The following is a 25,151-nucleotide window of genomic DNA, read 5'->3' on the forward strand; positions in this document are numbered from 1 at the left end:
ACATCCTCAGATAAAAACCAGAAAGAAGCTATCTGAGAAACTGCTTTATGATGTGTGAATTCATCTCACAGAGTTACACCTTTCTTTTCATGAAGGGGTTTGCTAACAGTGTTTTCGTGGAATCTGCAAAGTGATATTTGGGAGCGCCTTGAGGCCTGTGGTGACAAAGGAAATATCCTCAGATGAAAACTGGAAAGAAGCGTTCTGAGAAACTGCATTGTGATGTGTGAATGCAACTCACAGACTTACACTGTTCTTTTCATTGATCAGTTTGCCAACACGGTTTTCTTGAAATCTGCAATGGGATATTTCTTAGCGCCATGAAGCTGACGGTGACAAAGGAAATTTCCTCCGATAAAAATGAGAAAGAAGCTTTCTGAGAAACTGCTGTGTGATGTGTGAATTCATCTCACAGAGTTACACATGTATTTCGTGGAGCTGTTTGCTAACACTCTTCTTGTGGCATCTGAGAAGTGATATTTTGAATCGCTAGGAAGGCTCCTCGGACCAAGGAAATATCCTCAGATGAAAACTGGAAAGAAGCTTTCTGAGAAACTTCTCTGTGATGTGTGAATTCATCTCGCAGAGTTACCCCTTTCTCTTCATGAAGCAGTTTGCTAACACTGTTTTCGTGGAATCTGAAAAGTGATATTTGGAAACGGATTGAGGCCTATGGTGGAAAAGGATATATCCTCACATGAAAACTTTAAAGAAGCGTTCTGAGAAACTGCATTGTATGTATGAATGCAACTCACAGAGTTGCAGTGTTCTTTTCATTGATCAGTTTGCTAAAACTGTTTTCTTGAAATCTACAATGGGATATTTCTTAGCGCCATGAAGCTTACAGTGACAAAGGAAATGTCCTCCGATAAAAACTAGACAGAAGCTTTCTCAGAAACTGCTTTGTGATGAGAGAGTTCATCTCACAGAGTTACCCCTTTCTCTCCATAAAGCCGTTTCCTAACGCAGTTTTTGTGGAATCTGCAAAGTGATAGTTGTGAGCGCATTGAGGCCTGTGGTGAAAAAGGAAATATCCTCACATGAAAACTGGATAGCAGCGATCTGAGAAACTGCTTTGTGATGTGTGAATTCATCTCACAGAGTTACACATGTATTTCATGGAGCCGTTTCGTAGCGCTCTTGTTGTGGCATCTGAGAAGTGATAATTCGGATCGCTATGAAGACTCCTGGGATGAAGGAAATGTCCTCACATAAAAACTAGAAAGAAGCTTTCTGAGTAACTTCTTTGTGATGTGTGCTTTCATCTCACAGAGTTACACCTTTCTCTTCATAAAGCAGTTTGCTAACACTGTTTTTGTGCAATCTGAAAAGTGATATTTGGGAGCGCATTGAGGGCTATGGTGAAAAGGGATATATCCTCAGATGAAAACTTTCAAGAGGCATTCTGAGACACTGCATTGTGATGTGTGAATGCAACTCACAGAGTTACGGTGTTCTTTTCATTGATCAGTTTGCTGACACTCTTTTCTTGAAATCTGCAACGGGATATTTCTTAGCGCCATGAAGCTTACCATGACAAAGGAAATGGCCTCCGATTAAAACGTGAAAGAAGCTTTCTGAGAAACTAGTTTATGATGTATGAATCCATCTCACAGATTTACACGTTCCTCTCCATGAAGAAGTTTGCTAACACTGTTTTCGTGGAATCTGCAAAGTGATATTTGGGAACGAATTGAGGCGTGTGTTGAAAAAGGCAATATCCTCAGATGAAAACTAGAAAGAAGGATTCTGAGAAACTGCTATCAGATGTGTGAATTCATCTCACAGAGATACACTGTCCTTTCATGGAGCATTCTGTTACCACTCTTTTTCTTGAGTCTGTGAAGGAATATTTCGGTTCGCTATGAAGACTAGACGGACAAAGGAAATATCCTCAATTGAAAACGTGAAAGAAGCTTTCTGTGAAACTGCTCTGTGATGTGTGAATTCATTTCACAGAGTTAAACCACTCTTTGATGGAGGAGTTTGCTAGTGCCGTTTTTGTGGAATCTCAGAAGTGGTATCTTGAATATCGTTGAATCCCACGGTGAAAAATGAAATATCCTCAGATAAAAACTGGAGAGAGGCCTTCTCAGAAACTGCTTTGTCGTGGGTGAATTCAGTTCACAGAGTGACATCTTTGTTTTCAGTGAGAAGCTTGCTAACAGTGTTTTGGCAGAATGTACAATGAGACACACGGGGGCTCTTGGAGACCACTAATAGCCTCAGCTGAAAAAAGAAACAAGCTTTCTGAGAAACTGTTTGTGATGTGTGAATCCAACTCACTGAATTACACCTGTATTCCATGGAGACGTTTCCTGGCCCTGATTTTGTGGAATCTGAGAACGGATATTTCGAATCGCTTTGAAGACTATATGGCCAAAGGAAATATCCTCGGATAAAAACCAGAAGGAACCAATTTCTCAGAAACTGCCTTGTGATGTGTGAACTCATCTCACAGAGTTACACATGTATTTCGTGGAGCCGTTTGCTAGCTCGGTTTGTGTGGAATCTCAGAAGTGATCTTTGGATAGCTCTGAAGACTCCTCAGGCAGAGGAACAATCCTCAGATAAAAACCAGAAAGAAGCTTTCTGAGAAACTGCTTTGTGATGTGAAAATTCATCTCACAGAGTTACACCTTTCTCCTCATGAAGCAGATTGCTAACAGTGTTTTTGTGGAATCTACAAAGTGATGTTTGTTAGCACATTGAGGCCTACGGTGAAACAGGAAATATCCTTCGATGAAAACTACAAGGAAGCTTTCTGAGAGACTGCTTTATGATGTGTGAGTTCATTTGAGAGAATTACACTTCCCCATCATGGAGCAGTCTATTAGCGCTGTCTTTAGGGAATGTGAGAAGGGCTATATTGGATCGCATGGAGGCCTACGCTGAGAAACGCAATATCTTCAATTAAAAACGTGAAAGAAGCTTTCTGAGAAACTTCTTTGTCATGTGTTAATTCATCTCAGAGAGTTACACCTTAGTCTTCATGGAGCAGTTTGCTAACACTGTTGACGTGGAAACTGCAACGTGACATTTGGGAGCGCCTTGAGGCCTCTGGTGAAAAAGGAAATATCCTCACATGAAAACTGGATAGCAGCGATCTGAGAAACTGCTTTGTGATGTGTGAATTCATCTCACACAGTTACACATGTATTTCGTGGAGCCGTTTCCTAGCACTCTTGTTGTGGCATCTGAGAACTGATAATTTGGATCGCTATGAAGACTCCTCGGACGAAGAAAATGTCTTCATATAAAAACTAGAAAGAAGCTTTCTGAGAAACTTCTTTGTGATGTGTGGTTTCAACTCACAGAATTACACCATTCTCTTCATGAAGCAGTTTGCTAACACTACTTTTGTGGAATCTGAAAAGTGACATTTGGGAGCGCATTGAGGGCTATGGTGAAAAAGGATATATCCTCAGATGAAAACTTTAAAGAAGCATTCTGAGACACTGCATTGTGATGTGTGAATGCAACTCACAGAGTTACGGTGTTCTTTTCATTGATCAGTTTGCTGACACTCTTTTCTTGAAATCTGCAATGGGATATTTCTTAGCGCCATGAAGCTTACCATGAGACAGGAAATAGCCTCCGATTAAAACGAGAAAGAAGCTTTCTGAGAAACTGCTTTATGATGTGTGAATCCATTTCACAGATTTACACGTTCCTCTCCATGAAGCAGTTTCCTAACACTGTTTTTGTGGAATCTGCAAAGTGATATTTGGGAGCTCATTGAGGCGTGTGTTAAAAAAGACAATATCCTCAGATGAAAACTACAAAGAAGTATTCTGAGAAACTGCTATCTGATGTGTGAATTCATCTCACAGAGATACACTGTCCTTTCATGGAGCATTCTTTTACCACTCTTTTCCTTGAGTCTGGGAAGGAATATTTCGGTTCGCTATGAGGACTATACGGACAAGGGAAATATCCTCAATTGAAAACGTGAAAGAAGCTTTCTGTGAAACTGCTCTGTGATGTGTGAATTCATTTCACAGAGTTAAACCACTCTTTGATGGAGGAGTTTGCTAGTGCCGTTTTTGTGGAATCTCAGAAGTGGTATCTTGAATATCGTTGAATCCCACGGTGAAAAATGAAATATCCTCAGATAAAAACTGGAGAGAGGCCTTCTCAGAAACTGCTTTGTTGTGGTGAATTCAGCTCACAGAGTGACATCTTTGTTTTCAGTGAGAAGCTTGCTGACAGTGTCTTGGCAGAAAGTGCAATGAGACACACGGGGGCGCTTGGAGATAACGAATAGCCTCAGCTGAAAAAAGAAAGGATATTTCTGAGAAACTGTTTGTGATGTGTGAATTCAACTCACCGAATTACACCTGTATATCGTGGAGCCATTTGCTAGCCCTGATTTGGGGAATCTGAGAATGGATATTTCGAATCGCTTTGAAGACTATATGGCCAAAGGAAATATCCTCGGATAAAAACCAGAAGGAACCAGTTTCTCAGAAACTGCCTTGTGATGTGTGAACTCATCTCACAGAGTTACACATGTATTTCGTGGAGCCGTTTGCTAGCCCTGCTTGTGTGGAATCTCAGAAGTGATCTTTTGGATAGCTCTGAAGACTCCTCAGGCAGAGGAAACATCCTCAGATAAAAACCAGAAAGAAGCTTTCTGAGAAACTGCTTTGTGATGTGTGAATTCATCTCACAGAGTTACACCTTTCTCTTCATGAAGCAGTTTGCTAACAGTGTTTTCGTGGAATCTGCAAAGTGATATTTGGGAGCACATTGAGGCCTACGGTGAAACAGGAAATATCCTTATATGAAGACTAGAAAGAAGTTTTCTGAGAAACCGCTTTATGATGTGTGAGTTCATTTGAGGGAGTTATACTTTCCCTTCAAGGAGCAGTCTATTAGCACTGTCTTTGGGGAATGTGAGAAGGGCTATATTGGATCGCATGGAGGCCTACACTGAGAAAGGCAATATCTTCAATTAAAAACGTGAAAGAAGCTTTCTGAGAAATTTCTTTGTGATGTGTTAAATCATCTCAGAGAGTTACACCTTAGTCTCCATGGAGCAGTTTGCTAACACTGTTGTCGAGGAATCTGCAACATGATATTTGGGAGCGCCTTGAGGCCTGTGGTGACAAAGGAAATATCCTCAGATGAAAACTGGAAAGAAGCGTTCTGAGAAACTGCATTGTGATGTGTGAATGCAACTCACAGACTTATACTGTTCTTTTCATTGATCAGTTTGCCAACACGGTTTTCTTGAAATCTGCAATGGGATATTTCTTAGCGCCATGAAGCTGACGGTGACAAAGGAAATTTCCTCCGATAAAAACGAGAAAGAAGCTTTCTGAGAAACTGCTGTGTGATGTGTGAATTCATCTCACAGAGTTACACATGTATTTCATGGAGTTGTTTGTTAACACTCTTCTTGTGGCATCTGAGAAGTGATATTTTGAATCACTAGGAAGGTTCCTCGGATGAAGGAAATATCCTCAGATGAAAACTGGAAAGAAGCTTTCTGAGAAACTTCTTTGTGATGTGTGAATTTATCTCACAGAGTTACCCCTTTCTTTTCATGAAGCAGTTTGGTAACACTGTTTTCATGGATTCTGAAAGGCGATATTTGGAAAGGCATTGAGGCCTACGGTGGAAAAGGATATATCCTCATATGAAAACTTTAAAGAAGCGTTCTGAGAAACTACATTGTGATGTGTGAATGTAAGTCACACAGTTGCAGTGTTTTTTTCATTGATCAGTTTGCTAAAACTGTTTTCTTGAAATCTACAATGGGAAATTAATTAGCGCCATGAAGCTTACGGTGACAAAGGAAATGTTCTCCGATAAGAATTAGACAGAAGCTTTCTCAGAAACTGCTTTGTGATAAGTGAGTTCATCTCACAGAGTTACCCCTTTCTCTCCATAAAGCAGTTTCTTAACGCAGCTTTCTTGCAATCTGCAAAGTGATAGTTGTGAGCGCATTGAGGCCTGTGGTGAAAAAGGAAATATCCTCACATGAAAACTGGATAGCAGCGATCTGAGAAACTGCTTTGTGATGTGTGAATTCATCTCACAGAGTTACACATGTATTTCGTGGAGCCATTTCGTAGCGCTCTTGTTGTGGCATCTGAGAAGTGATAATTCTGATCGCTATGAAGACTCCTCGGACGAAGGAAATGTCCTCACATAAAAACTACAAAGAAGTTTTCTGAGAAACTTCTTTGTGATATGTGGTTTCATCTCACAGAGTTACACCTTTCTCTTCATGAAGCAGTTTACTAACACTGTTTTCGTAGAATCTGGAAAGTGACATTTGAGAGCGCATTGAGGGCTATGATGAAAGAGGTTATATATTCAGATGAAAACTTTCATGAAGCGTTCTGAGAAACTGCATTGTGATGTGTGAATGCAACTCACAGAGTTACGGTGTTCTTTTCATTGATCAGTTTACTAACACTCTTTTCTAGAAATCTGCAATGGGATATTTCTTAGTGCCATGAAGCTTACCGTGACACAGGAAATAGCCTCCGATTAAAACGAGAAAGAAGCTTTCTGAGAAACGGCTTTATGATGTGTGAATTCATCTCACAGATTTACGTGTTCCTCTCCATGAAGCAGTTTCCTAACACTGTTTTCGTGGAATCTGCAAAGTGATATTTGGGAGTGCATTGAGGCATGTGGTGAAAAAGGTAATATCCTCAGATGAAAACTAGAAAGAAGAATTCTGAGAAACTGCTATCTGATGGGTGAATTCGTCTCACAGAGATACACTGTCCTTTCATGGAGCATTCTGTTACCACTCTTTTTGTTGAGTCTGGGAAGGAATATTTTGGTTTGCTATGAAGACTATATGGTCAAAGGAAATAGCACAAAGCAGTTTCTCAAAACGCTTCTAACCAGGTTTTATCTGTGGATATTTCCCTTTTCACCACAGCCCTAATGCGCTCCCAAATATCCCATTGCATTTTCCACGAGAACAGTGTTACCAAACGGCTTCATGAACACAAAGGCGAAACTCTGTGAGATGATTTCACAGATCACAAAGAAGTTTCTCAGAAAACTTCTTTCTCATTTTTATCTGAGGATATTTCCTTTGGCTGTACACCCTTCAAAGCGATCCGAAATATCAGTTCTCACATTCCACAAAAACAAAACTAGCAAACAGCTCCAGGAAATAGAGCTGCAACTCAGTATGTTGAATTGACACATCACAAAGCAGTTTCTCAGAAAGCTTCTTTCTACTTTTTATCTGAAGATATTTCCTTTGTCACCTCAACCTTCATTGGGCAGAGAAATATCCCATTGCAGATTTGAAGAAAACTGTGTTAGCAAACTGATCAATGAACTGAAAAGTGTAACTCTGTGAGTTGCATTCACACATCACAATGCAGTTTCTCAGAACGCTTCTTTCCAGGTTTCATCTGTGGATATTTCCTTTTTCACCATAGCCCTAATGCGCTCCCAAATATCCCATTGCAGTTTCCACCAGAACAGTGTTAGCAAACGACTTCATGAACACAAAGGTGGAACTCTGTGAGATGATTTCACAGATCACAAAGAAGTTTCTCAGAAAACTTCTTTCTCATTTTTATCTGAGGATATTTCCTTTGGCTGTATAGTATTCAAAGGGATCCAAAATATAAGGCCTTAGATTCCACAAAACCAGGACTAGGAAAAAGCTCCACGAAATTTCCACCTTTCTGTTCATGTAGCTGTTTGCTAACACTCTTCTCGTGGAATCTGCTAAGTGATATTTGGAAGCGCATTTTGGGCTACATTGAAAAAGGAAATACAACTGGTGTTCTACATGAACAGAAAGTTGGAACTCTGTGAGATGAATGCACTGCTCACATAGAAGTTTCACAGAACGCTTCCTTTCAGTTTTTATCTGAAGATATTTCCTTTTTCCCCGTAACCGTAATGCGCTCCCAAATATCAACATGTAGATTCCAAGAAAAGAGTGTTAGAAAACAGCTACATGAACAGAAAGGTGGAACTCTTTGAGTTGAAATCGGAGATCAGAAAGTCATTTCTCAGAAATCTTCTTTCTCGTTTTTATCTGGGGATATTTCCTTTAGTTGTATACTCCTCCAAGTGATCCGAAATATCGGTTCTCAGATTCTACAAAAACTGGACTAGCAACCAGCTCCATGGAACACAGCTGTAATTCAGTGAGTTGAATTCACACATCACAAAGCAGTTTCTCAGAAAGCTTCTTTCTACTTTTTATCTGAAGATATTTCTTTGGTCTCCATAAGCTTCATTGCGCAAAGAAATATCCCAATGCCGATTTCAAGAAAACTGTGTTAGCAAACTGATCAATGAACAGAAAAGTGTAGCCCTGGAAGTTGCACTCACACGTCACAATGCAGTTTCCCAGAATGCTTCTTTTCAGTTTTTATCTGATGATATTTCCTTTTTCACTGTAGCCTTCAAGGCTCTCCCAAATATCACGTAGCAGATACCACGAGAAGAGTGTTAGCAAACAGCTACATGAACAGAAAGGTGGAACTCTGTGAGATGAATGCACAGGTCACATAGATGTTTCTCAGAACGCTTCTTTTCAGTTTTTATCTGAAGATACTTCCTTTTTCCCTATAACACGCAATGCGCTCCCAAATATCACATAGGAGATTCCACGAGAAGAGTGTTAGCAAACAGCTACATGAACAGAAAGGTGGAACTCTGTGAGATGAACTCAGAGATCAGAAAGTCATTTCTCAGGAATCTTCTTTCTTTTTTTATCTGGGGATATTTCCTTTGGCTGAATACTCCTCCAAGCAATCCGAAATATTGGTTCTCAGATTCAACAAAAACTGGACTAGTAAACAGCTCCATTAAATACAGCTGTAACTCCCTGAGTTGCATTCACGCATCACAAAGCAGTTTCTCAGAAAGCTTCTTTGTACTTTTTATCTGAAGATATTTCCTTTGTCACCGTAAGCTTCATTGGTCAAAGAAATATCCCACTGCAGATTTCAAGAAAACTGTGTTAGCAAACTGATTAATGACTAGAAAAGTGCAACTCTGTGAGTTGAATTCTCACGTCACAATGTAGTTTCTCAGAACGCTTCTTTTCAGTTTTTATCTGAAGATATACCTTTTTTCACTGTAGTCCTCAATGCACACCCAAATATAACTGAGCAGATATCACGAGAAGAGTTTTAGCAAACAGCTACATGAACAGAAAGGTGGAACTCTGTGAGATGAATGCACAGGTCACATAGAAGTTTCCAAGAACGCTTCCATTCAGTTTTTATCTGAAGATATTTCCTTTTTCACTGTAACCCTCAGTGCGTTTCCAAATATCGCTTTGCAGATTCCAGGAGAAGACTGTTAGCAAATAGCTACATGAACAGAAAGGTGGAACTCTGGGAGATGAACTCTGAGACCAAAAAGCCATTTCTCAGAAATCATCTTTCTCGTTTTTATCTGGGGATATTATCTTTGGCTGTATACTCCTCCATAAGATGCGAGATATTCGTTCTCAGATTCAACAAAAACTGTTCTAGCAAACAGCTCCGTGAAATACAGCTGTAACTCTGTGGGTTGAATTTACACATCGCAAAGCCATTTCTCAGAAAGCTTCTTTCTACTTTTTATCTGAAGATATTTAATTTGTCACCGGAACCTTCATTGGGCAAAGAAATATAACACTGCATATGTCAAGAAAACTGTGTTAGCATACTGATCAATGAACAGAAATGTAAACTCTGGAAGTTGCATTCACACGTCACAATGCAGTTTCTCAGAATGCTTCTTTTCGGTTTTCATCTGAACATATTTCCTTTTTCACTGAAGCCCTCATTGTGCTCCCAAATATCACTTAGCAGATAGCACGAGAAGAGTGTTAGCAAACAGCTACATGAACAGAATGGTGGAATTCTGTGAGATGAATGCACAGGTCACATAGAGGTTTCTCAGAATGCTACCTTTCAGTTTTGATCTGAAGATGAATTCACAGATCACAAAGAGTGTTAGCAAATTGCTTCGTCAAGACAAAGTAGTAAGTCGGTGAGATGAATTCACTCATCAGAAAGCAATTTCTGCAAAAGTTTCTTTCTCATTATTATCTGAGGATATTTTCTTTTTCACCATAGGCCTCAATGAGCTCCCAAATATCACTTTGCAGATTCCAAGAAAACAGTGTTAGCAAACTGCTTCATGAAGACTAAGATGCAACTCTGAGATGAAGTCACACATCAGAAAGCAATTTCTGAGAAAGCTTCTTCCTCATCATTATCTGAGGATATTTCCTATTTCACCATAGGCCTCAATGAACTCCTAAATATCACTTTGGAGAATCCTGGAACACAGTGTTAGACAACTGCTTCGTGAAGACTAATTGTAACTCGGTGGGATGAATACACATATCACAAAGAAGTTTCTCAGAAAGCTACTTTCTAGTTTTTATTTGAGGATATTTGCTTTGTCACTGTAAGCTTCATTGGGCTAAGAAATATTCCAATACAGATTTCAAGAAAACAGGGTTAGCAAACCGATCAATGAAAAGGAAAGTGTATTCTGTGAGTTGCATTCACATGTCACAATGCAGTTTCCCAGAACGCTTCTTGCCAGTTTTTATCTGAGGACATTTCCTTTTTCACCATAGCCCTCCATGGGCTCCCAAATATACCTTTGCCAATTCCACCAGAACAGTCTTAGCCAACTGCTTCATGAGGAGAGAGGTGGAACTCTGTGAGATGAATTAACAGATCACAAAGAAGTTTCTCAGAAAGCTTCTTTCTCATTTTTATCAGAGGATATTTCCTTTGGCCCTATAGTCCTCAAAGGGATCCGAATTATCAGTTCTCAGATTCCACAATAACCGGGCTAGCCAACGGCTCCACGACATACTGCTGTAACTCAGTGAGTTGAATTCACACATCATAGAGCAGTTTCTCAGAAAGCGGCTTTCTTCTGGAGCTGATGTTATTTGTGGTCTCGGAGCGCCACCGTGTGTCTTCTTGCAGATTCTGCGAAAACACTCTTAGCAAGCTTCTCAATGAAAACAAGGATGTAAACCTGTGAGCTGAATTCACCCACACCAAAGAAGTTTCTGAGAAGGCTTCTCTGCAGATTAGTCTGAGGTTCTTTCATTATTCACCATGGGATTCAACGATATCCAGGATATCACTTCTGAGATTCCACAAAATCAGTGCTAGCAAACTCCTCCACGAAAGAGTGGTGTAACACTGTGAAATGAATTCACACATCACAAAGCGGTTTCTCAGAAAGCTTCATTCCGGTTTTTCTCGGAGGATATTTCCTTTGTCCTTCTACTCTTCAAACCCATCCGAAATACCAGTTCTCAGAATCCACAAAAACAGGGCTAGCAAACGGCTGCACGAAATAGTGGTGTAACTCTGGGAGATGAAGTCACATATCAGAAAGCAATTTCTCAGAAAGCTTCTTTCACGTGTTTCTCTGAGGATATGTCCTTTGTCACTGGAAGCTGCATAGCGCTAAGAAGTATCCCGTTGCAGATTTCAAGAAAACTGTGTTAGCAAACTGATGTCTGAAGAGAAATGTGTAACTCTGAGAGTTGCATTCAGACATGGCAATGTAGTTTCTCAGAACGCTTCTTTCCAGTTTTTATCTGAGGATATTTCCTTTTTCACCATAGCCCTCAATGAGCTTCCAAATGTCACTATGCAGAATCCACGAAAACACGGTTAGCAAACTGCTACAAGAAGGGAAAAGTGAAACTCTGTGTGATGAAGTCCCTCATCAGAAAGTAATTTCTGAGAAAGTTTCTTTCTCGTTATTATCTCAGGATATTTCCTTTTTCACCATAGGCCTCCCTGAGCTCCCAAATATCACTTTGCAGATTCCACGAAAACACTGATAGCAAACTGCTTCCTGAAGACTAAGTTGTAACTCTGTGAGATGAATTCACATATCACAAAGCAGTTTCAAAGAAAGCTTCTTTCACGTTTTCAATTGAGGATATTTCCTTTAGCTGCGTAGGCCTCAATGCGGTCCAAAATAGCCTTTCTCAGGTTCCTCAAAGACAGTGTTAATCGACTGCCCCACGAAATGTAAGTGTAACTCTGTGAGATGAATTCACATAACACAAAGAAGTTTCTAAGAAAGCTCTTTTCTAGTTTTTATCTGAGGATATCTTCTTTGTCACCGTCAGCTTCATTGCGCTAAGAAGTATCCCCTTGCAGATTTCAAGAAAACAGGGTTAGCAAACTGATGCCTGAGGAGAAATGTGTAACTCTGAGAGTGGCATTCACACATGGCAATGCAGTTTCTCAGAATGCTTCTTTCCAGTTTTTATCTGAGGATATTTCCTTTTTCACCATAGCCCTAAATGAGCTTCCAAATGTCACTATGCAGAATCCACGGAAACAGTGTTAGCAAACTGCTACAAGAAGAGAAAGGTGAAACTCTGTGTGATGAAGTCACATATCAGAAAGCAATTCCTGAGAAAGCCTCTTTCTCGTCATTATCTGAAGATATTTCCTTTTTCACCATAGACTTCAAATAGCTCCTAAATATCACTTTCGAGAATCCAGGAACACAGTGTTAGCCAACTGCTTCGTGAAGAGCGAATTGTAACTCGGTGAGATGAATTCACATATCACAAAGAAGTTTCTCAGAAAGCTACTTTCTAGTTTTTATTTGAGGATATTTGCTTTGTCACCGTAAGCTTCATAGCGCTAAGAAATAACCCAATGCAGATATCAAGAAAACAGGGTTAGCAAAGGGATCAATGAAAAGGAAAGTGTATCTCTGTGAGTTGCATTCACATGTCACAATGCAGTTTCCCAGAACGCTTCTTGCCAGTTTTTAACTGAGGATATTTCCTTTTTCACGATAGCCCTCCATGGGCTCCCAAATATCCCTTTGCCAATTCCACCAGAACAGTCTTAGCCAACCGCTTCATGAGGAGAGAGGTGGAACTCTGTGAGATGAATTCACAGACCACAAAGAAGTTTCTCAGAAAGCTTCTTTCGCATTTTTCTCGGAGGATATTTCCTTTGGCCCTATAGTCCTCAAAGGGATCCGAAATATCAGTTCTCAGATTCCACAATAACCGGGCTAACCAACGGCTCCACGACATACTGCTGTAACTCAGTGAGTTGAATTCACACATCACAGAGCAGTTTCTCAGAAAGCGGCTTTCTTTTTGGAGCTGAGGTTATTTGTGGTCTCGGAGCGCCACCGTGTGCCTTCTGGCAGATTCTGAGAAAACACTCTTAGCAAGCTTCTCAATGAAAACAATGATGTAAACCTGTGAGCTGAATTCACCCACACCAAAGAAGTTTCTGAGAAGGCTTCTCGGCAGATTAGTCTGAGGTTCTTTCATTATTCACCATGGGATTCAACGATATCCAGGATATCACTTCTGAGATTCCACAAAATCAGTGCTAGCAAACTCCTCCACGAAAGAGTGGTGTAACACTGTGAAATGAATTCACACATCACAAAGCGGTTTCTCAGAAAGCTTCATTCCGGTTTTTCTCGGAGGATATTTCCTTTGTCCTTCTACTCTTCAAACCCATCCGAAATACCAGTTCTCAGAATCCACAAAAACAGGGCTAGCAAACGGCTGCACGAAATAGTGGTGTAACTCTGGGAGATGAAGTCACATATCAGAAAGCAATTTCTCAGAAAGCTTCTTTCACGTGTTTCTCTGAGGATATGTCCTTTGTCACTGGAAGCTGCATAGCGCTAAGAAGTATCCCGTTGCAGATTTCAAGAAAACTGTGTTAGCAAACTGATGCCAAAAGGGAAATGGGTAACTCTGAGAGTTGCATTCAGACATGGCAATGCAGTTTCTCAGAACGCTTCTTTCAGTTTTTATCTGAGGATATTTCCTTTTTCACCATAGCCCTCAATGAGCTTCCAAATGTCACTATGCAGAATCCACGAAAACAGTGTTAGCAAACTGCTTCATCATGACAAAATTGTGACTCGGTGAGATGAATTCATTCATCAGAGAGGAATTTCTGAGAAAGTTTCTTTCTCGTTATTATCTCAGGATATTTCCTTTTTCACCATAGGCCTCCCTGAGCTCCCAAATATCACTTTGCAGATTACACGAAAACAGTGTTAGCAAACTGCTTCCTGAAGACTAAGTTGTAACTCTGTGAGATGAATTCACATATCACAAAGCAGTTTCAAACAAAGCTTTTTTCACATTTTTAACTGAGGATATTTCCATTAGCAGTGTAGGCATCAATGCGATCCAAACTATCCTTTCTCAGGTTCCTCAAAGAAAGTGTTAATCGACTGCCCCACCAAATGTAAGTATACCTCTGTGAGATGAATTCACACATCAAAAAAAAGTTTCTAAGAAAGCTTCTATCTAATTTTTATCTGAGGATATCTCCTTTGTCACCGTCAGCGTCATTGCGCTAAGAAGTATCCCGTTGCAGATTTCAAGAAAACTGCGTTAGCAAACTGATGCCTGAGGAGAAACGTGTAACTCTGTGAGTTGCATTCACACATCGCAGTGCAGTTTCTCAGAATGCTTCTTTCCAGTTTAAATCTGAGGATATTTCCTTTTTCACCATAGCCCTCCATGAACGCCCAAATATCACTTTGCAGAATCCAGGAACACAGTGTTAGCCAACTGCTTTGTGAAGACAAAGTTGTAACTCGGTGAGATGAATTCACATATCACAAAGAAGTTTCTCAGAAAGCTACTTTCTAGTTTTTACTTGCGGATATTTGCTTTGTCACCGGAAGCTTCATTGGGCTAAGAAATATCCCAATGCATATTTCAAGAAAACAGGGTTAGCAAACGGATCAATGAAAAGGAAAGTGTATCTCTGTGAGTTGCATTCACATGTCACAATGCAGTTTCCCAGAACGCTTCTTTCCAGTTTTTATCTGAGGATATTTCCTTTTTCACCATAGCCCTCAATGAGCTTCCAAATATCACTATGCAGAATCCACGAAAACAGTGTTAGCAAACTGCTTCGTGAAGACAAAGTTGTAACTCGGTGAGATGAATTCACTCATCAGAAAGCAATTCCTGGGAAAGCTTCTTTCTCGTCATTATCTGAGGATATTTCCTCTTTCACCATAGGCCTCAATGAGTTCCTAAATATCACTTTGCAGATTCCAGGAACACAGTGTTAGCCAACTGCTTCATGAAGACAAATTGTAACTCGGTGAGATGAATTCATGTATCACAAGGAAGTTTCTCAGAAATATACTTTCTTGTTTTTATTTGAGGATATTTGCTTTGTCACCGTAAGCTTCATTGAGCTAAGAAATAACCCAATGCAGATTTCAAGAAAACAGGGTTAGGAAACGGATCAATGAAAAGGAAAGTGTATCTCTGTGAGTTGCATTCACATGTCACAATGCAGTTTCCCAGAACGCTTCTTGCCAGTTTTTATCTGAGGACATTTCCTTTTTCACCATAGCCCTCCATGGGCTCCCAAATATACCTTTGCCAATTCCACCAGAACAGTCTTAGCCAACCGTTTCATGAGGAGGGAGGTGGAACTCTGTGAGATGAATTCACAGATTACAAAGAAGTTTCTCAGAAAGCTTGTTTCTGATTTTTATTGGAGGATATTTCCTTTGTCCCCATAGTCCTCAAAGGGATCCGAAATATCAGTTCTCAGATTCCACAATAACCGGGCTAACCAACGGCTCCACGACATACTGCTGTAACTCAGTGAGTTGAATTCACACATCACAAAGCAGTTTCTCAGAAAGCGGCTTTCTTTTTGGAGCTGAGGTTATTTGTGGTCTCGGAGCGCCACCGTGTGCCTTCTGGCAGATTCTGCGAAAACACTCTTAGCAAGCTTCTCAATGAAAACAATGATGTAAACCTGTGAGCTGAATTCACCCACACCAAAGAAGTTTCTGAGAAGGCTTCTCTGCAGATTAGTCTGAGGTTCTTTCATTATTCACCATGGGATTCAACGATATCCAGGATATCACTTCTGAGATTCCACAAAATCAGTGCTAGCAAACTCCTCCATGAAAGAGTTTTGTAACACTGTGAAATGAATTCACATATCACAAAGCGGTTTCTCAGAAAGCTTCATTCCGGTTTTTCTCGGAGGATATTTCCTTTGTCCTTCTACTCTTCAAACCCATCCGAAATACCAGTTCTCAGAATCCACAAAAACAGGGCTAGCAAACGGCTGCACGAAATAGTGGTGTAACTCTGGGAGATGAAGTCACATATCAGAAAGCAATTTCTCAGAAAGCTTCTTTCACGTGTTTCTCTGAGGATATGTCCTTTGTCACTGGAAGCTGCATAGCGCTAAGAAGTATCCCGTTGCAGACTTCAAGAAAACTGTGTTAGCAAATTGATCAATGAACTGAAATATGTAACTCTGTGAGTTGAATTCACACGTCACAATGCCATTTCTCTGAACGCTTTCTTTCAGTTCTTATCTGAAGATATTTCCTTTTTCAATGTAGTCCTCAATGCGCTCCCACATGTCACTTAGCAGATTCCACGAGAAGAGCTTAGGAAACAGCTACAAGAACAGAAAGGGGGAACTCGGTGAGATGAATGCATAGGTCACTTAAGTTTCCCAGAACGGTTCCTTTCAGTTTTTATCTGAAGATATTTCCTTTTTCACTGTAACTCTCAATGCGCTCCCAAATATCACTTTGCAGATACCACGAGAAGAGTGTTAGCAAACGCTACATGAACAGAAAGTTGGAACTCTGTGAGATGAACTCAGAGAACAGAAAGACATTTCTCAGAATTCTTCTTTCTCGTTTTTATCTGTGGATATTTCCTTTGGCTGTATACTCCTACAAGCGATACGAAATATCGGTTCTCAGAATCAACAAAAACTGGACTAGGAAACAGCTGCATGAAATACAGCTGTAACTCAGTGAGTTGAAATCACACATCACAAAGCAGTTTCCAGAAAGCTTCTTTCTACTTTTTATCTGAAGATATTTCCTTTATCACCATAAGCTTCATTATGCAAAGAAATATCCCACGGCAGTTTTGAATAAAACTGTGTTAGCAACTGATCAATGAACAGAAAAGTGTAACTTTGTGTGTTGCATTCACACATCACAGTGCAGTTTCTCAGAATGATTCTTTTCAGTTTGTATGTGAATATATTTCCTTTTTCACTGTAGCCGTCAATCGGGTCCTAAATATCACTTAGCAGATTCCACGAGAAGTGTGTTAGCGAACAGTTACATGAACAGAAAGTTGGAACTCTGTGAGATGAATGCACAGGTCAGAAAGAAGTTTCTCAGAACGCTTCCTTTCAGATTTTATCTGAAGATATTTCCTTTTTCACTGTAGCCGTCAATGCACTCCCCAATATCACTTAGCAGATTCCACGAGAAGAGTGTTAGCAAACAGCTATAGGAACAGAAAGATGGAACTCTGTGAGATGTATGCACAGGTCTCATAGAAGTTTCTCAGAACGCTTCCTTACAGTTTTTATCTAAAGATGTTTCTGTTTTCACTGTAGCCCTCAATGCGCTCCCAATATCACTTTGCAGATTCCACGCGAAGAGTGTTAGCAAACAGCTACATGAGCAAAAGTAGAACTCTGTGAGATGAACTCAGAGATCAGAAAGACATTTCTCAGAAATCTTCTTTCTCATTTTTTACTTCGGATATTTCCTTTGGCTGTATACTACTCCAAGTGATCCGAAATATCGGTTCTCAGATTCAACAAAAACTGGACTAGCAAACAGCTCCATGAAATACAACTGTAACTCAGTGAGTTGAACTCACTTATCACAAATCAGTTTCTCAGAATGCTTCTTTCTACTTTTTATCTGAAGATACTACCTCTGTCACCATAAGCATCATTGGGCAAAGAAATATCCCACTGCAGTTTTGAAGAAAACTGTGTTAGCAAACTGATCGATTAACCGGAAACTGTAAATCTGTGAGTTGCATTCACAGGTCTAAATGCAGTTTATCAGAACGCTTCTTTTCAGTTTTTATCTGAACATATTTCCTTTTTCACTGTAGCCGTCCATGTGCTCCCAAATATCACTTAGCAGATTCCACAAGAAGAGTGTTAGCAAACAGCTACATGAACAGAAAAGTGGAACTGTGGGAGAGGAATGCACAGCTCACATAGAAATTTCTCAGAACGCTTCCTTTCAGTTTTTTTTGTCGATATTTCCTTTTGCACTGTAACCCTCAACGCGCTCCCAAATATCACTTTGCAGATTCCACGAGAAGAGTGTTAGCAAATAGCTACATGAACAGAAAAGTAGAATTCTGTGAGGTGAACTCAGAGATCAAAAAGACATTTCTCGGAAATCTTCTTCCTCGTTTTTATATGGGGATATTTCCTTTGGCTGTATATTCCTCCAAGCGATCCGAAATATCGGTTCTCAGATTCAACAAAAAATGGACTAGCAAATAGCTCCATGAAATACAGCTGTAACTCAGTGAGTTGAATTGACACTTCCTAAAGCGGTTTCTCAGACAGCTTCTTTCTACTTTTTATCTGGAGATATTTCCCTTGTCACCATAAGCTTCATTGGCAAAGAAATATCTCACTGCAGATTTGAAGAAAACTGTGTTAGCAAAGTGAACAATGAACAGAAAACTGGAAATCTGTGAGTGATTTCAAACGTCACAATGCAGTTTCTCAGAAGGCTTCTTTTCAGTTTTTATCTGAAGATATTTCCTTTTTCACTGTAGCTCTCAATGTGCTCCGAAATATCACTTTGTACATTCCAAGAGAAGAGTGTTAGGATACAGCTACAAGAACAGAAAGGTGGAACTCTGTGAGATGAATGCACAGGTCACATAGAAGTTTCTAAGAATGCTTCCTTTCAATTTTTATCTGAAAATATTTTCTTTTACACTGTAACCCTCAGTGCGCTCCCAAATATCACCTTGCAGATTCCACGAGAAGACTGTTAGCAAATAGCTACATGAACAGAAAGGTGGAACTCTGTGAGATGAACTCAGAGATCAGAAAGTCATTTCTCAGAAATCTTCTTTCTCATTTTTATCTGGGGATATTTCCTTTGGCTGTATACTCCTCCAACTGATCTGAAATATCGGTTCTCAGATTCAACAAAAACTGGACTAGCAAACAGCTCCATGAAATACAGCTGTAACTCAGTGAGTTGAATTCACACATCACAATGCAGTTTCCCAGAAAGCTTCTTTCTACTTTTTATCTGAAGATATTACCTTTGTCACCGTAAGCTTCATTGGGCAAAGAAATATCCCACTTCAGATTTCAAGAAAACTGTGTTAGCAAACTGATCAATGAACAGAAAAGTTTAATTCTGTGAGTTGCATTCACACGTCACAATGCAGTTTATCAGAATGCTTCTTTTGAGTTTTTATCTGAAGATATTTCGTTTTTCACTGTAGTCGTCAATGTCCTCCCAATTATCACTTAGCAGATTCCACAAGAAGATTGTTAGCAAACAGCTAGATGAACAGAATGGTGGAACTCTGGGAGATGAATGCACTGGTCACATAGAGGTTTCTCAGAACGCTTCCTTTCAGTTTTTATCTGAAGATATTTCCTTTTTCAATGTAGCCCTCCATGTGCTCCCAAATATCACTTAGCAGATACCAAGAGAAGAATGTTAGCAAACACCTACATGAACAGAAAAGTGGAACTCTGTGAGACGAAATCAGATATCAGAAAGTCATTTCTCAGAAATCTTATTTGTTGATTTTATGTGGGGATATTTCCTTTGGCTCTATACTCTTCCAAGCAGTTCGAAATATCGGGTCTCAGATTCAACAAAAACTGGACTAGCAAAGAGCTCCATGAAATACAGCTGTAACTTAGTGAGTTGAATTCACTCATTACAAAGCAGTTTCTCAGATAAATTCTTTGTACTTTTTATCTGAAGATATTTCCTTTGTCACCGTAAGCTTCATTGGGCAAAGAAATATCCCACTGCAGATTTCAAGAAAACTGTGTTAGCAAACTGATCAATGAACAGAAAAGTTTAATTCTGTGAGTTTCATTCACACGTCACAATGCAGTTTATCAGAATGCTTCTTTTGAGTTTTTATCTGAAGATATTCCCTTTCTCACTGTAGCCGTCAACGCCCTCCCAATTATCACTTAGCAGATACCACGAGAAGAGTTAGCAAACAGCTACATGAACAGAAAGGTGGAACTCTGTGAGATGAATGCACAGGTCACATAGTAGTTTCTCAGAAAGGTTCCTTTCAGTTTTTATCTGAAGATTCTTCCTTTATCACTGCAACCTTCATTGTACTCACAAATATCACATAGCAGATTCCACAAGAAGAGTGTTAGCAAACAGCTACCTGAACAGAAAGGTGGAATTTTGTTAGATGAATGCACTGGTCACATGGAAGTTTCTCAGAACGCTTCCTTTCAGTTTTTATCTGAAGATAATTCCTATTTCACTAAAACCCTCAGTGCGCTCCCAAATATCACTTTGCAGATTTCACGAGAAGACTGTTAGCAAACAGCTACATGAACAGAAAGGTTGATCTCTGTGAGATGAACTCAGAGATCAGAAAGTCATTTCTCAGAAATCGTCTTTCCCGTTTTTATGTGGGGATATTTACTTTTGCTGTATACTTCTCCATGTGATGCAAAATATCGGTTCTCAGATTCAACAAACAGTGGACTAGCAAACAGCTAAATGAAAAACAGCTGTAACTCAGTGAGTTGAATTCACACATCACAAAGCAGTTTCTCAGAAAGCTTCTTTCTACTTTTTATCTAAAGATATTTCCTTTGTCACCGAAAGCTTCATTGGGCAAAGAAGTATCCCACTGCAGATTTCAAGAAAGCAGTGTAAGCAAACTGATCAATGAACAGAAAAGTGTAACTCTGGAAGTTGCATTCACACGTCACAATGCAGTTTCTCAGAATGCTTCCTTTCAGTTTTTATCTGAAGATATTTCCTTTTTCACTGTAGCCCACAATGCGCTCCCAAATATCACTTAGCAGATACCACGAGAAGAGTGTTAGCAAACAGCTACATGAACAGAATGTGGAACTCTGGGAGATGAAGTCGCACATCACAAAGTAGTTTCTCAGAAAGCTTCTTTCCAGTTTATATGCGAGGTTATTTTTTTTTTTTCACCATTGCCCTCTATTGGCTTCCAAATATCACTTTGCAAATTCCACAAGAACAGTCTTAGTGAACGGCTTGTTGAGGGGAAAGCTGTAACTCTTTGAGATGAATTCACAGAACACAAAGTAGTTTCTCAGAAAGCTTCTTTCGAGTTTTTATCGGAGGATATTTTCTTTTTCACCATAGCCCTCCATAGAATTCCAAATATCACTTTGCAAATTCCACAAGAGCAGTCTTAGCAAAAGGCTTCTTGAGAGGAAAGCTGTAACTCTGTGAAATGAATTCACAAATCACAAAGAAGTTTCTCAGAAAGATTCTTTCTCATTTTTCTCGGAGGATATTTCCTTTGGCCCTATAGTCTACAAAGGGATCCGAAATATTAGTTCTCAGATTCCACGGAAATAAGGCTAGCAAACAGCTCCATGAAATAAAGCTGTAAATCAGTGAGTGGAACTCACATATCACAAAGCAGTTTACCAGATAGCTTCCTTCCAGTTTTTATCTGAGGATATTTTCTTTTTCTCCATAGCCCTCCATGGGCTTCCAAATATCACTTTGCCAATTCCACAAGAACAGTATTAGTGAAAGGCTTCTTGAGGGGAATGCTGTAACTCTGTGAGATGAATTCACAGATCACAAAGAAGTTTCTCAGAAAGCTTCTTTCGCATTTTTCTCACAGGATATCTTGTTTGGTCCAAGAGTCTTCAAAGGGATCCGAAATATCAGTTCTCATATTACACAGAAATAAGGTTAGCAAAGAGCTCCACGAAATACAGCTGTAAATAAGTGAGTGGAAGTCGCACATCACAAAGCAGTTTCTCAGAAAGCTTCTTTCCAGTTTTTCTCTGAAGTTATTTTCTTTTTCACCATAGCCCTCCATTGGCATTCAAATATCACTTTGCAAATTCCACAAGAACAGTGTTAGTGAACGGCTTCTTGATGGGAAAGCTGTAACTCTGTGAGATGAATTCACAGAACACAAAGCCGTTTCTCCGAAATCTTTTTTCCAATATTTATGTGAGGATATTTTCTTTTTCACCATATACCTCTGTGTGCTTCCAAATATCTCTTTGCAAATTCCACAAGAACAGTCTTAGTGAACGGCCTCTAGAGGGGAAAGCTGTAACTCTGGGAGAAGAATTCACAGAAGACAAAGCAGTTTTTCAGAACGCGTCTTTACAGTTTTTATCTGAGGATATTTTCTTTTACACCATAGCAGTTCGTGGACTTCCAAATATCACTTTGCAAATTCCACAAGAACAGTCTTAGCGAAAGGCTTCTTGAGGGGAAAGCTGTAAATCTCTGAGATAAATTTACAGATCACAAAGAAGTTTCTCAGAAAGCTTCTGTCTCATTTTTCTCGGAGGATATTTCCTTTGGCCCTATAGTCTTCAAAGGGATCCGAAATATCAGTTCTCAGATTCCAAAGGAATAAGGCTAGCAAACGGCTCCAGAAATGCTGCTGCAACTCAGTGAGCGGAAGTCACACTTCACAAATCAGTTTCTCAGAAAGCTTCCTTCCAGTTTTTATCGGAGTATATATTTTTTTCACCATAGCCCTCTATAGACTTCCAAATATCACTTTGCAATTTCCACAAGAACAGTCTTAGTGAACGGCTTCTTGAAGGGAAAGCTGTACTTCTCTGAGATGAATGCACAGAACACAAAGCATTTTCTCAGAAATTTTCTTTCCAGTTTTTATCTGAGTATATTTTCTTTTTCACCATAGCCCTCTATGGGCTTAAAAATATCACTTTGCAATTTCCAAAAGAACAGTCTTAATGAACGGCTTCTTGAGGGGAAAGCTGTAACTCTTTGAGATGAATTCACAGATCACAAAGAAGTTTCTCAGAAAGCTTCTTTCTCATTTTTCTAGGAGGATATTTCCTTTGGCTCTATAGTCTTCAAAGGGATCCGAAATATTAGTTCTCAGATTCCACAGAAATAAGGCAAGCAAACAGCTCCACGAAATAGAGCCGTAACTCAGTGAGTGGAACTCACACATCACAAAGCAGTTTCTCAGATAGCTTCTTTCCAGTTTTTATCTGAGGATAATTTCTTTTTCACCATAGGCCTCTAGGGGCTTCCAAATATACCTTTGGAAATTCCACAAGAACAGTCTCCGTGAACGGCTTCTGGAGGGGAAAGCTGTAACTCTGTGAGATGAATTCACAGATCACAAAGAAGATTCTCAGAAAGCTTCTTTCGCATTTTTCTTGGAGGATATTTCATTTGGACCAAGAGTCTTCAAAGGGATCCGAAATATCAGTTCTCAGATTCCACAGAAATAAGGCTAGAAAACAGCTCCATGAAATACTGCTGTAACTCAGTGAGTGGAAGTCACACATCATGAAGCAGTTTCTCAGAAAACTTCATTCCAGTTTTTATCTGAGGATATTTTGTTTTTCACCATAGCCCTCTATGGGCTTCCAAATATCACTTTGCCAATTCCACAGGAACAGACTTAGTGAACGGCTTCTTGAGGGGAAAGCTGTAACTCAGTGAGATGAATTCACAGAACCCAAACTAGTTTCTCAGAAAGCTTCTTTCCAGTTTTTATCTGAGGATATTTTCTTTTTCACCATAGCCCTCCAAGGGATTCCAAATATCACTTTGCAAATTCCACAAGAACAGTCTTAGCGAATGGCTTCTTGAGAGGAAAGCTATAACTCAGTGAGATGAATTTTCAGAACACAAAGCAGTTTCTCAGAAAGCTTCTTTCTAGTTTTTAACTGAGGATAATTCTATTTCTTGGTAGCCCTCAAAGGGCTTCCAAATATCACTTTGAAAATTCCACAAGAACACTCTTAGCGAAAGGCATCTTGAGGGGAAAGCTGAAACTCTGTGAGATGAAATCACATATCACAAAGAAGTTTCTCAGAAAGCTTCTGTCTCATTTTTCTCGTTGGATATTTCCTTTGGCACTATAGTCTTCAAAGGGATCCGAAATATCAGTTGTCAGATTACACAGAAATAAGGCTAGCAAAGAGCTCCACGAAATAGTGCTATAAGACAGTGAGTGGAAGTCACACATCACAAAGCAGTTTCTCAGAAATCTTTCCAGTTTTTATTGGAGGATTTTATTTTTTCACCATAGCCTTCTATGGGCTTCCAAATATCACTTTTCAAATACCACAAGAACAGTCTTAGCGAACGCCTTCTTGAAGGGAAAGCTGTAACTCTGTAAGATGAATTCACAGAACACAAAGCTGTTTCTCAGAAAGCTTTTTTCCAGTTTTTATCTGAGGATATTTTCTTTTTCACCACAGCCCTCCATGGGCTTCCAAATATCACTTTGCATAATCCACAACAACAGTATTAGCGAAAGGTTTCTTGAGCGGAAATCTGTAACTCTGTGAGATGAATTCACAGATCACAAAGCACTTTCTCAGAAAGCTTCTTTCTCATTTTTCGGAAGATATTTCCTTTGCACCAAGAGTCTTCAAAGGGATCCGAAATATCAGTTCTCAGATTCCACAGAAATAAGCCTAGCAAACAGTTCCACGTAATTCAGCTGTAAGTCAGTGAGTGGAATTCACCCATCACAAAGCAGTTTCTCAGAATGCTTCTTTCCAGATTTTATCTGAGGATAATTTCTTTTTCACCATAGCCCTCCATGGGCTTCCAAATATCAATTTGCAAATTCCACAAGAACAGTCTTAGCGAACGGCTTCTTGAGGGGAAAGCTGTAACTCTGTGAGATGAATTCACAGATCACAAAGATGTTTCTAAGAAAGCTTCTTTCGCATTTTTCTCGCAAGATATTTCCTTTGGCAATGTAGCCTCCAAAGGGATACAAAATATCAGTTCTCAGATTCTACAGAAATAAGACTAGCTAACAGCTCCATGGAATACAGCTGTAAGTCAGTGCGTGGAAGTCACACATAGCAAAGCAGTTTCTCAGAAACCTTCTTTTCAGTTTTTATCTCAGGATATTTTCTTTTTCACCTTAGACCTCTTTGGGCTTCCAAATATCACTTTGCAAATTACACAAGAACAGTCTTAGTGAACGGCTTCCTGAGGGGAAAGCTGTAACATTGTGAGATGAATTCACAGAACACAAAGCAGTTTCTCAGAAAGCTTCTTTCCAGTTTTTATCTGAGGATATTTTCTTTTTCAGCAAAGCCCTCCATGGACTTCCAAATATCACTTTGCAAATTCCA

At 39.6% G+C, this 25,151-nt stretch overlaps 1 pseudogene; it reads right to left on the reverse strand.

Moving 5' to 3' along the window:
- Positions 1–7,595: 7,595 nt before the first annotated feature.
- LOC139363962 (uncharacterized) overlaps positions 7,596–25,151 on the reverse strand; it is a 37,114-nt pseudogene continuing 19,558 nt past the window's right edge.

This window comes from Macaca nemestrina, chromosome 6, assembly GCF_043159975.1.
Source record: "Macaca nemestrina isolate mMacNem1 chromosome 6, mMacNem.hap1, whole genome shotgun sequence".
NCBI classification, from domain to species: Eukaryota; Metazoa; Chordata; class Mammalia; order Primates; family Cercopithecidae; genus Macaca; species Macaca nemestrina.